This window comes from Lithobates pipiens, unplaced genomic scaffold (genome assembly GCF_037356315.1).
Source record: "Lithobates pipiens isolate NorthernLeopardFrog02 unplaced genomic scaffold, aLitPip1_a1.2 Scaffold_25, whole genome shotgun sequence".
NCBI classification, from domain to species: domain Eukaryota; kingdom Metazoa; phylum Chordata; class Amphibia; order Anura; family Ranidae; genus Lithobates; species Lithobates pipiens.
Window position 1 is genome coordinate 227,676,825 of NW_027507787.1, and position 12,074 is coordinate 227,688,898.

At 45.6% G+C, this 12,074-nt stretch overlaps 1 long non-coding RNA gene across 1 annotated transcript in view; it reads left to right on the forward strand.

The window, feature by feature from the left end:
- The window catches only part of LOC143930935 (uncharacterized), a 98,017-nt gene extending 88,881 nt beyond the window's left edge, over window positions 1-9,136 (forward strand). Inside the window, exons 2-3 of the long non-coding RNA XR_013262854.1 lie at window positions 8,553-8,665; window positions 8,759-9,136. This is a non-coding gene — a long non-coding RNA (uncharacterized LOC143930935). The remainder of the gene's footprint in view (window positions 1-8,552; window positions 8,666-8,758) is intronic.
- Window positions 9,137-12,074: the final 2,938 nt, after the last annotated feature.

A 12,074-nucleotide genomic window follows, 5' to 3' on the forward strand; every position in this document is an offset into this window, starting at 1 on the left:
TACCAAGAGTGGCTGCGCATCAGAAATGTCCTCTTGATATGGATCGGAAAATAATTCCAGTGACTCAAGCGGAAGGTATGTGGTGGTGGTGGTGGTGGTCGTGTTGTTGGTGGTAGTGTCTTTGGGGGTGCACATAGCAGAGAGTGAAGAAGAGGGTGCAGATCGAGAGGATGAGGAGGGTGCAGAAGAGTAAGGCTGAGCGAGCCACTCAACCAAGTCTGGTGCATCCTTTAAAGTAATTGAACGCACCTTCTGCAACTTCCCACTTTGGCTCAAGCCTGTTGCTCCTGCCCTACCCCTACCACCCCTGCGGAAGGGCCTGCCTCTTCCTCTGCATGTCATTTTTTAAATGACCCTGTGACAAAACTCTTAGTCCCTATACCGCTGAAGGACTGCTGCAGTATAGGTGAGCGGTCAGCAGTGGTGCACGTCAACCCTATCTATTGTGGACCTATAGCGGTCCTTACAGAACAGCAGACTGTACCGCACTCAAGCCTATGTACCGTAGCACCCTATACCAAGTTACCAGTCCTTATAAGAACTTTTGTGGACCAAGCAGGTTGTGTATTAGTGTTTAGCAGACTGTACGTCAGTCCCTATACCGCTGAAGGACTGCTGCAGTATAGGGCAGCGGTCAGCAGTGGTGCACGTCAACCCTATCTATTGTGGACCGATAGCGGTCCTTACAGAACAGCAGACTGTACCGCACTCAAGCCTATGTACCGTAGCACCCTATACCAAGTTACCAGTCCTTATAAGAACTTTTGTGGACCAAGCAGGTTGTGTATTAGTGTTTAGCAGACTGTACGTCAGTCCCTATACCGCTGAAGGACTGCTGCAGTATAGGGCAGCGGTCAGCAGTGGTGCACGTCAACCCTATCTATTGTGGACCGATAGCGGTCCTTACAGAACAGCAGACTGTACCGCACTCAAGCCTATGTACCGTAGCACCCTATACCAAGTTACCAGTCCTTATAAGAACTTTTGTGGACCAAGCAGGTTGTGTATTAGTGTTTAGCAGACTGTACGTCAGTCCCTATACCGCTGAAGGACTGCTGCAGTATAGGGCAGCGGTCAGCAGTGGTGCACGTCAACCCTATCTATTGTGGACCGATAGCGGTCCTTACAGAACAGCAGACTGTACCGCACTCAAGCCTATGTACCGTAGCACCCTATACCAAGTTACCAGTCCTTATAAGAACTTTTGTGGAACAAGCAGGTTGTGTGTTAGTGATTAGCAGACTGTACGTCAGTCCCTATACCGCTGAAGGACTGCTGCAGTATAGGTGAGCGGTCAGCAGTGGTGCACGTCAACCCTATCTATTGTGGACCGATAGCGGTCCTTACAGAACAGCAGACTGTACCGCACTCAAGCCTATGTACCGTAGCACCCTATACCAAGTTACCAGTCCTTATAAGAACTTTTGTGGACCAAGCAGGTTGTGTATTAGTGTTTAGCAGACTGTACGTCAGTCCCTATACCGCTGAAGGACTGCTGCAGTATAGGGCAGCGGTCAGCAGTGGTGCACGTCAACCCTATCTATTGTGGACCGATAGCGGTCCTTACAGAACAGCAGACTGTACCGCACTCAAGCCTATGTACCGTAGCACCCTATACCAAGTTACCAGTCCTTATAAGAACTTTTGTGGAACAAGCAGGTTGTGTATTAGTGTTTAGCAGACTGTACGTCAGTCCCTATACCGCTGAAGGACTGCTGCAGTATAGGTGAGCGGTCAGCAGTGGTGCACGTCAACCCTATCTATTGTGGACCGATAGCGGTCCTTACAGAACAGCAGACTGTACCGCACTCAAGCCTATGTACCGTAGCACCCTATACCAAGTTACCAGTCCTTATAAGAACTTTTGTGGAACAAGCAGGTTGTGTGTTAGTGATTAGCAGACTGTACGTCAGTCCCTATACCGCTGAAGGACTGCTGCAGTATAGGTGAGCGGTCAGCAGTGGTGCACGTCAACCCTATCTATTGTGGACCGATAGCGGTCCTTACAGAACAGCAGACTGTACCGCACTCAAGCCTATGTACCGTAGCACCCTATACCAAGTTACCAGTCCTTATAAGAACTTTTGTGGAACAAGCAGGTTGTGTATTAGTGTTTAGCAGACTGTACGTCAGTCCCTATACCGCTGAAGGACTGCTGCAGTATAGGTGAGCGGTCAGCAGTGGTGCACGTCAACCCTATCTATTGTGGACCGATAGCGGTCCTTACAGAACAGCAGACTGTACCGCACTCAAGCCTATGTACCGTAGCACCCTATACCAAGTTACCAGTCCTTATAAGAACTTTTGTGGACCAAGCAGGTTGTGTATTAGTTTTTAGCAGACTGTACGTCAGTCCCTATACCGCTGAAGGACTGCTGCAGTATAGGGCAGCGGTCAGCAGTGGTGCACGTCAACCCTATCTATTGTGGACCGATAGCGGTCCTTACAGAACAGCAGACTGTACCGCACTCAAGCCTATGTACCGTAGCACCCTATACCAAGTTACCAGTCCTTATAAGAACTTTTGTGGAACAAGCAGGTTGTGTGTTAGTGATTAGCAGACTGTACGTCAGTCCCTATACCGCTGAAGGACTGCTGCAGTATAGGGCAGCGGTCAGCAGTGGTGCACGTCAACCCTATCTATTGTGGACCGATAGCGGTCCTTACAGAACAGCAGACTGTACCGCACTCAAGCCTATGTACCGTAGCACCCTATACCAAGTTACCAGTCCTTATAAGAACTTTTGTGGAACAAGTGAGTTGTGAATGTTTAGCAGACTGCAGCAGAAGGGCAGCAGTCAAGTATAATATCCTTTCTATATTTGGAAGAAAGAATATTATACATGTACAAGCCTATTACTGTACCACTGATACCAGTCCTGAAAAGAACCTTTGTGGAACTAATAATAACAGCAAGTCTTTAAAATTACCCTCACTGCCTGACAACACTGCTTCCTTCCTGTCCCTATACAAATTGGCAAAAAAAGAGAACGATTAGTGGTTACTGGAACAGCTCTTTTGTGGACCTTGATAGTAACAGCTAATGATGATGATGATGATGATGATGATGAAAGACTAATCTGGCTGTCCCTGTAGCATACACCGTCCTTTCCCTTTCTCTAAACTAACAAAAGACACTCAGGCTGCTGCAAGAATCAGCAGCACAGCAAACCTATCAACACCTAACACCTATACCAGTCCTGAAAAGAACTTTTGTGTACCAAATAGCTAGTGGTTTATCTCTCCCTACTCCACACAGGAACCTGTCCCTATCTTAACAGAAGAAAGAATGTAAAATGGCCACCGGATCGGGTGTATTTATAGGTTAGGGGGAATGTACAAGTGTCCATGTGCTGTCATGTCTCAATTGGCTGTCCTGTATCACATGATAAACGTGTCACCAAAGGTTAAAGTTCTTGTATACATTAAACACGTAAGTCCGCCGCGGCGAACGACGGAAAAAGGCGTTCGAACGTGCGGACCGCGAATGTCGGAAATTCGCCGCGAAACGACCGCCGGGCGAACCGTTCGGCCATCACTAACTGAGACAGCTGGCTCTAGCAAATGCAAACCAGCAGCAAATAAATGCAGGTTTACAAAAGAGCCTTGCAGCTCAACAACAAGCCCAGCAGCAGGCAAATGCAAATCAGCAGCAGACAAATGCAACTTTGCAGCAGAGTTTGGAAGCCCAGCAGCAGGCAAATGCAAATCAGCAGCAGACAAATGCAACTTTGCAGCAGAGTTTGGAAGCTCAGCAACAAGCCCAGCAGCGATCTGAAGCCCGCTTCATAGACCTGTTGCAGAAGCAAGAGCAGAATTTTCAACAGCAAATAGAGACATTAATACAGCAACGTCCGCAGACCAATGAAGCAAGTGGTTACAATAATACCGCATCCTTTGGTGTGAGACGTTTACTGACAAAAATGACTGGAGAGGATGATCCGGAGGTGTTTTTGACCACATTTGAAAGGACTGCTGAAAGGGAAAAGTGGCCTAAGGAGCAATGGGCTGGACTGGTGGCCCCTCTGTTAACTGGGGAATCGCAGAAAGCTTATTATGACCTAGAGCCTGACCAAGCAAAAGACTATATGGTGCTAAAAGCAGAAATATTGGCACGGCTGGGTGTCACCCTGGCAGTCCGGGCTCAGCGTGTGCATAACTGGACTTTTCAGGTTGGAAAACCCCCCAGGTCTCAAATGTATGACCTCATTCACCTGAGCAGGAAGTGGCTGCAGCCAGAGACTTTGACCGCACCAAACATTGTGGAACGTGTTATGGATCGTTTCCTGAGAGCTCTTCCTACTGCCATCCAAAAATGGGTAAGCCATGGAGACCCAGAAAATGCAGATAAACTTGTGGATCTGGTTGAGAGGTACTTGGCTACAGAGAACTTGACCACCTCTTCCAGGGACTCAGGGACTTTCCCCCCTAAGACCAGATCATCCCCAGTGGCGGGTAAGATGACTCCAAGGGGTGAGGGTGGAGAGAGTGAGAGGGTGGGAGTTCTACCTAAGGTCTGGTGGGAGCAGCCCAGGAAGCCCATGCTGCAAGAGGCAGCGGAAAAAATTATTTGCTACCGCTGCCGGCAAGAGGGACATATTGCAGCCAATTGCCCAGTTGTGGATGAGCCTATGCAATGTGACTTTATAAGGGAGAGACGTCAGTCGCTGTTTGCGACAGTTGCATGCACTGCCATTCGGAGACCTGAGAAACATTTATGTAAAATGTGTATTAATGGTAGACATGTTGATGTGTTGCTAGATTCAGGTAGCCTGGTAACATTGATAAAAGCTGAATTAGTTACTACAGAGGTCTCTGGGAAGAACAGGGTGGCTGTTATTTGTGTGCATGGGGACACCCGAGAGTATCCTGTAACTTCAGTGTTTTTTGAGACCCCCAAAGGTAACCTCTCTCATCAGGTGGGGTTAGTGTCTCAGTTACCACATGATGCTATTGTGGGAAGGGATTTTCCAAAATTCTGGGAACTCTGGGATTGTCCTGAGGCCCCCATTGGTGCCCCTATAAACCAGGAAGATGACCAGAATTCCTCTGGGAGTGGTGAGGACTCTCCTGAATTTCCCTTGTCGGTATTGGCGGGGGAAACTCGAGAAACTGGGGAGGAGCCAACAGCCTCAGATGAAAACATGCCGTCTGTGGAGTTTTCGGATCTTGAGGTTCACAGGGAAAATTTTGCCACAGAACAGTTAAAAGACCCCACCCTAATAAAGGCACGGGAAAATGTGGTGAAAATAGATGGCGAGTTAGTGAACCCAGATAAGACTTGCCCTTATCCTTACTTCACTATGGAAAGGGACCTGCTATATCGAGTGGCTCAAAGGGCAGAAGAAACCATTGAGCAACTTGTAGTGCCCAAACCTTACAGGAAGTTGGTGTTAGAATTGGCTCATGGACACATTCTGGGAGGTCATCTGGGGACAGAGAAAACCAGAGAGAGGGTATTGCAGAGATTCTATTGGCCTGGGGTCATGAAGGAAATAGAAAAGTATTGTTCCTCCTGCCCTGTGTGTCAGAAGTCGGCACCTATGCCACATTTCCGTAACCCACTGGTACCTCTTCCTATCATTGAGGTCCCCTTTGAGAGGATCGCAATGGATTTGGTAGGTCCGATAATGAAGTCTGCTAGGGGGCATCAGTACATTTTGGTTATATTGGACTATGCCACCCGTTATCCGGAAGCAATTCCTCTCCGAAATACCTCGGCCAAAACCATAGCCAAAGAGCTATCCCTTGTTTTTAGCCACGTGGGTATTTGTAAGGAACTGCTTACGGACCAAGGTACACCCTTTATGTCCCGGGTTATGAAAGAATTATGCAAGTTGTACAAAGTGAAGCAATTGCGTACATCTGTGTATCACCCCCAAACAGATGGGTTGGTTGAAAGATTCAACAAAACCCTAAAACAAATGTTAAAGAAGGTGGTGGATAGAGATGGAAAGAATTGGGATTGTCTAATACCCTATCTGATGTTTGCCATTAGGGAGGTACCCCAATCCTCTACGGGTTTCTCACCCTTCGAGTTGCTCTATGGGAGACACCCAAGAGGGCTGCTGGATATCGCCAAGGAAACTTGGGAAAATGAGAGTTCTCCTCACAGGAGTGTGATTGAGCACGTCGCCCTGATGCAAGATAGAATTGCACAGGTAATGCCAATTGTAAAGGAACATTTAACCCAAGCGCAGTTAGCACAGCAGAGAGTGTACAACCGTGGGGCCAAGACCCGTACTTTTTCCCCGGGGGATAGGGTCTTGGTGCTAGTCCCTACGGTTGAAAGCAAATTTCTGGCCAAATGGCAAGGTCCATATGAAGTAATTGAAAAAATTAGTGAGGTGAACTACAGGGTTAGACAGCCAGGAAGGCGAAAGCCGGAGCAGATCTATCACGTCAATCTGCTGAAAGCCTGGAGGGATAGGGAATCCCTAGTCGCAGAGACTTTGTCACAAGTACAGCCTGATTGCTTAGTTCCTGAGGTTGGAATAGCAGACACCTTATCGAAACCCCAACAACAGGAGGTTAAAGAGTTTGTACTTCGTAACAAAGAGATTTTCTCTGAGCTTCCGGGACAAACATCTGGCGTAGAGCATGACATTATCACCCCGCCAGGAGAAAGGGTAAAACTAAAACCTTATAGAATACCAGAGGCCCGACGGGAGGCAATACGTGGGGAGGTTCAAAGGATGCTGGAATTGGGTGTGATAGAGGAGTCCCAGAGTGACTGGTCCAGTCCTATCGTACTAGTGCCCAAACCTGATGGGAGCTGGCGGTTTTGTAACGATTTTAGACAATTAAATAAAGTTACAAAATTTGACACCTACCCCATGCCACGTATAGATGAGTTTATTGACCGGCTGGGAACAGCCCAAATTATGACAACTCTTGATCTCACCAAAGGGTATTGGCAAATTCCCCTGGCCGAGTCGGCCAAGGAGAAAACTGCGTTTGTAACCCCAGATGGGGCATTCCAATATAAGAGGATGCCGTTTGGGTTACAGAATGCACCGGCAACATTCCAGCGGAAAATGGATAAGATTCTGAGGCCCCATCAGAAATATGCTGCAGCTTACCTGGATGATGTGATTATCCATAGCACAGACTGGGTCTCACATTTGCCAAAAGTACAAGCAGTCCTAGACTCTATCCGGGAAGCTGGGTTTACGGCCAATCCAAAGAAGTGTACCATTGGACAGGAGGAGGCCAAATATCTTGGGTACACTATTGGGAGGGGGGTGATAAAACCCCAAGTCAATAAAGTCGAGGCCATACAGAGTTGGCCACGTCCCAACAGCAAGAAACAGGTACGAGCCTTTCTGGGAATCGCTGGCTATTATCGACGATTCATTCCCCATTTTGCTTCTAAGGCTGTGCCCCTCACCAACCTGACAAAAGGGAAAGAGTCGGTTATGGTTAAATGGTCCCCAGAGGCTGAGGAAGCATTTCAGTCCTTAAAAACAGCCTTATGTAGCCAGCCAGTGTTGTACTCACCAGACTTCTCTAAGGACTTTGTTGTACAAACTGATGCATCAGACGTTGGGTTAGGAGCAGTGTTATCCCAGGTCTGGAACGGGGAAGAGCACCCAGTCATTTACCTCAGCAGGAAGTTAAAGTCCCATGAGGTAAATTACTCCACGATTGAGAAGGAATGTTTAGCAGTGAAGTGGGCTCTAGATTCCCTTCGGTACTATCTGCTAGGTAGGCACTTTGACCTGGTGACTGATCACGCTCCTTTAAAGTGGATGGCTCAGAACAAGGAGACCAATAGAAGGGTAAATAGGTGGTTCCTAGCCCTACAGGAATTTAACTTTACAGTTAAGCATCGCCCTGGTGTTAAAATGGGGAATGTGGATGCTTTATCTCGGATACATGCGTGTCTGACTGCTGGTGTTACAACCCCAAGGTTGAAACAAGAGGGGGGGGTATGTGGCAGCAGGCAGGTAAAGTCACCTGGTTGTATCCAGGATGGTAAATATGTGTGTCCTAGATTCAGGCTTTATGCAGACTTTTACAATTAGAGGGGAAGAGTTAATGAGCCCAGCTGAATTAAGTGGGCTCATTAAGGCCTCTACAAAAAACCCCAGCATGCATAGGGAGATGCTCCATCCTGGAACCAGTTTTGTGTGTATAGACTGGGGAGTCTGAGATCTGTTCTGTGCGGTGAGTTAACGCCTGTGTGGCAAACCCCTACAATAGAGACAGGGACTGGGGCAGCACAAGGCTGCACCCAGTTGTTAGACAGGGAGTCTACGTGTGTAGTTAGAGGTCAAGCTGACCAGGATTTATTTTCTTGTATTATTTTGTTTGGCTGTTATATGTATCACTGCATGTAGCCTAAATAAACCGGATCTTTTGTTTTTTGCACCTACAACGCTGTCTGCTGTGCCTGACTTTGTGTTGTGAACCCATCCAGGGGGGTCACACACACCCGCTACCGAGCGAACCCCCTCACAGATGGAACAGACAAATCCTCAGACTTCTATCCAATGTGTGTGTCCGATGTCTGTGGCTGGAGTGTGACAGATGATGATCTCTTCTCCCAGGAGTTTATAAACACATTCAGTAAAGGACAAGCATATGAAGTGTTCTGGATTGGTCTGTACAGAGATGGAGATGGATGGAGATGGGTGGACGGTCACCTCTATAATACCGGCCTGTAAGTGACTCTTCATCTACACTGAGAATATGAATGATGTTCATCCAGAAAACAGTAAATACTCATAACTCCTCATTGTTATTTATTACCCAGATTCAACATATCAGGATCTACAGGGAACTGTATAACAATGCAAGTACGACCTGCATATTATGATAAATGTGAATCCAAACACAGATGGATTTGTCAGAAGAGAGCCCTGAAGATCTGACAGATTCCTCCCAACATACTGACACTCGGCTTGCCCCATAATACAAAGTATTGCAGGAAGATTACTTCCAATGTCTTATATCCTCACATTCTAGACACTAGGAATCCACTTCCCCCTTGGGGAAAATGTTTACATTTTTAATTCAGTGAATGACAGCTCCTTGAGCACTAGTGAAAGGGAACCTTCCTTGACTACTGGGAGCATGGTTCCTTAACTGGCTCTGCAGATTTAGCATTTTAAAGCCTAAGTGCAACAAAAATCAAAAAATCAGCACAAGGGACAAAATTTACATTTAGTATAAAGTGTCCCTTGTGTCGTATCTTCTACTTTTGTAGTAATCCACTTGGTCTTGCACCCCCATCCCCTCATAAACCCTAGCTGCTGTAATCTTCTGGTGTCGTGGGGGTTAATACAGCTAAAGGGCTTTCAGTAGCTCTCATCAAGTGTGTCAGACAATGCCTGTCCTTTCCTGCCCAATCTGCAATTCATAGAAGCTGTACGTCTATGTAGGATAAGGGGGGAGGTAAGATAGAAGAAGATTTCTCCTAAAGGAAGAAGAATCAGTACAAGGGACACACCAAACTAACTGTAAGTGCTGATTTTCCCATGAATATAGTATAACTGATGTTGCCCTTGTTGCTACCCGACCACCCAACTCCATACCTTCAACCTTACCATTTAAAGAGACCACACCTGTTTATTGGAGTAATTAGTGGTCGTAGCAGCCCCTTTATTAATTAAAACACATAATAAACATATAAAACCAAACATCAATGAACTTATCAGTTAACTGAACAAACTGAAATGCGTTGGTCTTCTGCAGGGCCTTCCCCCTCCCACCCCATTAACATAACGAGCAACCTGCACTGCGGTCGTATTAACTGTACCAGGCCTCAAGCTGATATGCTAGCTCAGAGACAACCAACTCTTTGACCGCAGTGCACCCATTCACCATCTTCCATATAAACCATTGTTATATGGCATCAGCAACGAACCCATATCTCCAATGGGTCCCGTATCAACTTCTCTGTGGGAGGGGTTATCTTCCTTTACCTGCACCGACCAACATCCGCCAACCGCTACGACATCCAACACCAATGTCTGAAATCAAAAACATGTTAGCACCTACCTATCGCTAAAGGATCGCTGTTGCAACATCCCGTAAGCCTACCTTTCCCCTTTTCTGTTTACAGCTATAAGGGAGGGAGGGTGGGAATCTTCTTCCCTCCGACTGACGCTGGGGCGGGGTGCGCGCTCTCCTCCTTGCGCTAACTCCGCCCCCTTTACCCTCTGGACCTATCCCTGTTCACTATTATTCATGTCAGCCCTCCGCCTACCCCCTTGTGGTCCGTCTCTGGGCTGTTCTTTACTGTTTGCCTGATTGGATGAAGTTGTGTGGGGGTGGGCTTGGGGCTTTATTGGGGGTATAGGCAGTGACCTTCAAGATTCCTGCCATTTGACAAGTTCCCCACCCTCCCATTATAAATTTAGTTTGATGGCCACAGCTTTATTGGTGGTTGTCACCTTGCCAGCGTTTAGATGGTAGTTCATGGTTTATCCCTTAAAGTGAAACTACACTGCATCTGAGCACCACAAAATGAAAACCCTATTTGATTCATTTTTAATATTCAAAGCAAACTCCCCTATTCATCCATGTCTCCATGCTTTATTTTGCTGAGAAATCACTTCAAAAGCACTCCCTAGCATTTCCATGACCTACTTGGGTAAGGGCAGATTTTTTATGCAGAATTTACTTCCTGGAATCCATCTGCCCTTAGCTCAGGCATGCAGGCAGGCAGATGTACTTACCCGAGAAAACCCTCCTCCCCACTTCCTCTTCTGAAGACTCCTGGGATTTATGACATCGTTTGCCAAGGCATAAAAAAACAGGAAGCAACTGAAGAAATGTAAAACAAAATGTTTAACAAGTAAATATAATATACCTTTGTGTCTATTTATTAATGCTTGCAGCATAAGGATTACAAATAATCAATGTTGATTGAGAGAGTGAAGTTTTATTTTAAGTGGCTTGTTGTGTTAGTTGTATGCTGGTCCAGAACTCAAGGTAGGGACAGACATTCAGACAAATGTGAATTTTAGGTGCTTATGTTTAATAGCATTGAAAACTAAAGCTTAAATGTTGTTCTTCTGAAAATTATTTCTGTATCATTATTTGGGTAAGATGACTGTAATGTGGACATTTTTCATATGTCCTTCTCAGCAGTCATGTGACTTGCTATGCTATAAAACTATAGACTTGACATGCTATAAAAGAAAAAATACAGAAAATTCTGTAAAAAAATAAATTTTTCTTCATTTCTGTTATAAAATTTAGCAGATTAGTAATTTTTTCTTCATAAATTTTGGCCAAAATTTATACCACTACATATCTTTGGTAAAAATAAGTACAAATTGGTGGATATTATTTGGTCTTTGTGAAAGTTATAGAGTCCACAAGCTATGGTGCCAATATCTGAAAATTGATCACACCTGAAGTACTGATGGCCTATTTCAATTCTTGAGACCCTAACATGCCAGAAAAGTACAAATACCCCCCAAATGACCCCTTTTTGGAAAGAAGACATTCCAAGGTATTTAGTAAGAGGCATGATGAGTTTTTTGAAGTTGTCATTTTTTCCCACAATTCTTTGCAAAATCAAGATTTTTTTTACTTTTTTTTTCACTAAATTGTCATATTATCAGTTTATTTCTCACACAGCATATGCATTCCACAAATTACACCCCAAAACACATTCTGCTATTACTCCCAAATACGGCGATACCACATGTGTGAGACTTTTACACAGTGCGGCCACATACAGAGGCCCAACATGCAGGGAGCGGCATCAGGCGTTCTGGAGCACCCAGGACAATTCTGACATTTCTCTCCTACATGTAAAAATCATCATTTATTTGCTAGAAAATTACATTGAATCCCAAAACATTATATATGTTTTTTTAGCAAATACCCTGGAGAATACAATGGTGGTCGTTGCAACTTTTTATCTCGCACGGTATTTGCGCAGCAATTTTTCGAATGCTTTTTTTTTGGAAAAAAAACTGTTTTGTGCTTAAAAAAAAAAAAACACAGTAAAGTTAGCCCAATTTTTGCATAATGTGAAAGATGAAGTTACACCGAGTAAATCGATACCTAACATGTCACTCTTCAAAATTGCACAGGCTCGTGGAATGGCGCCA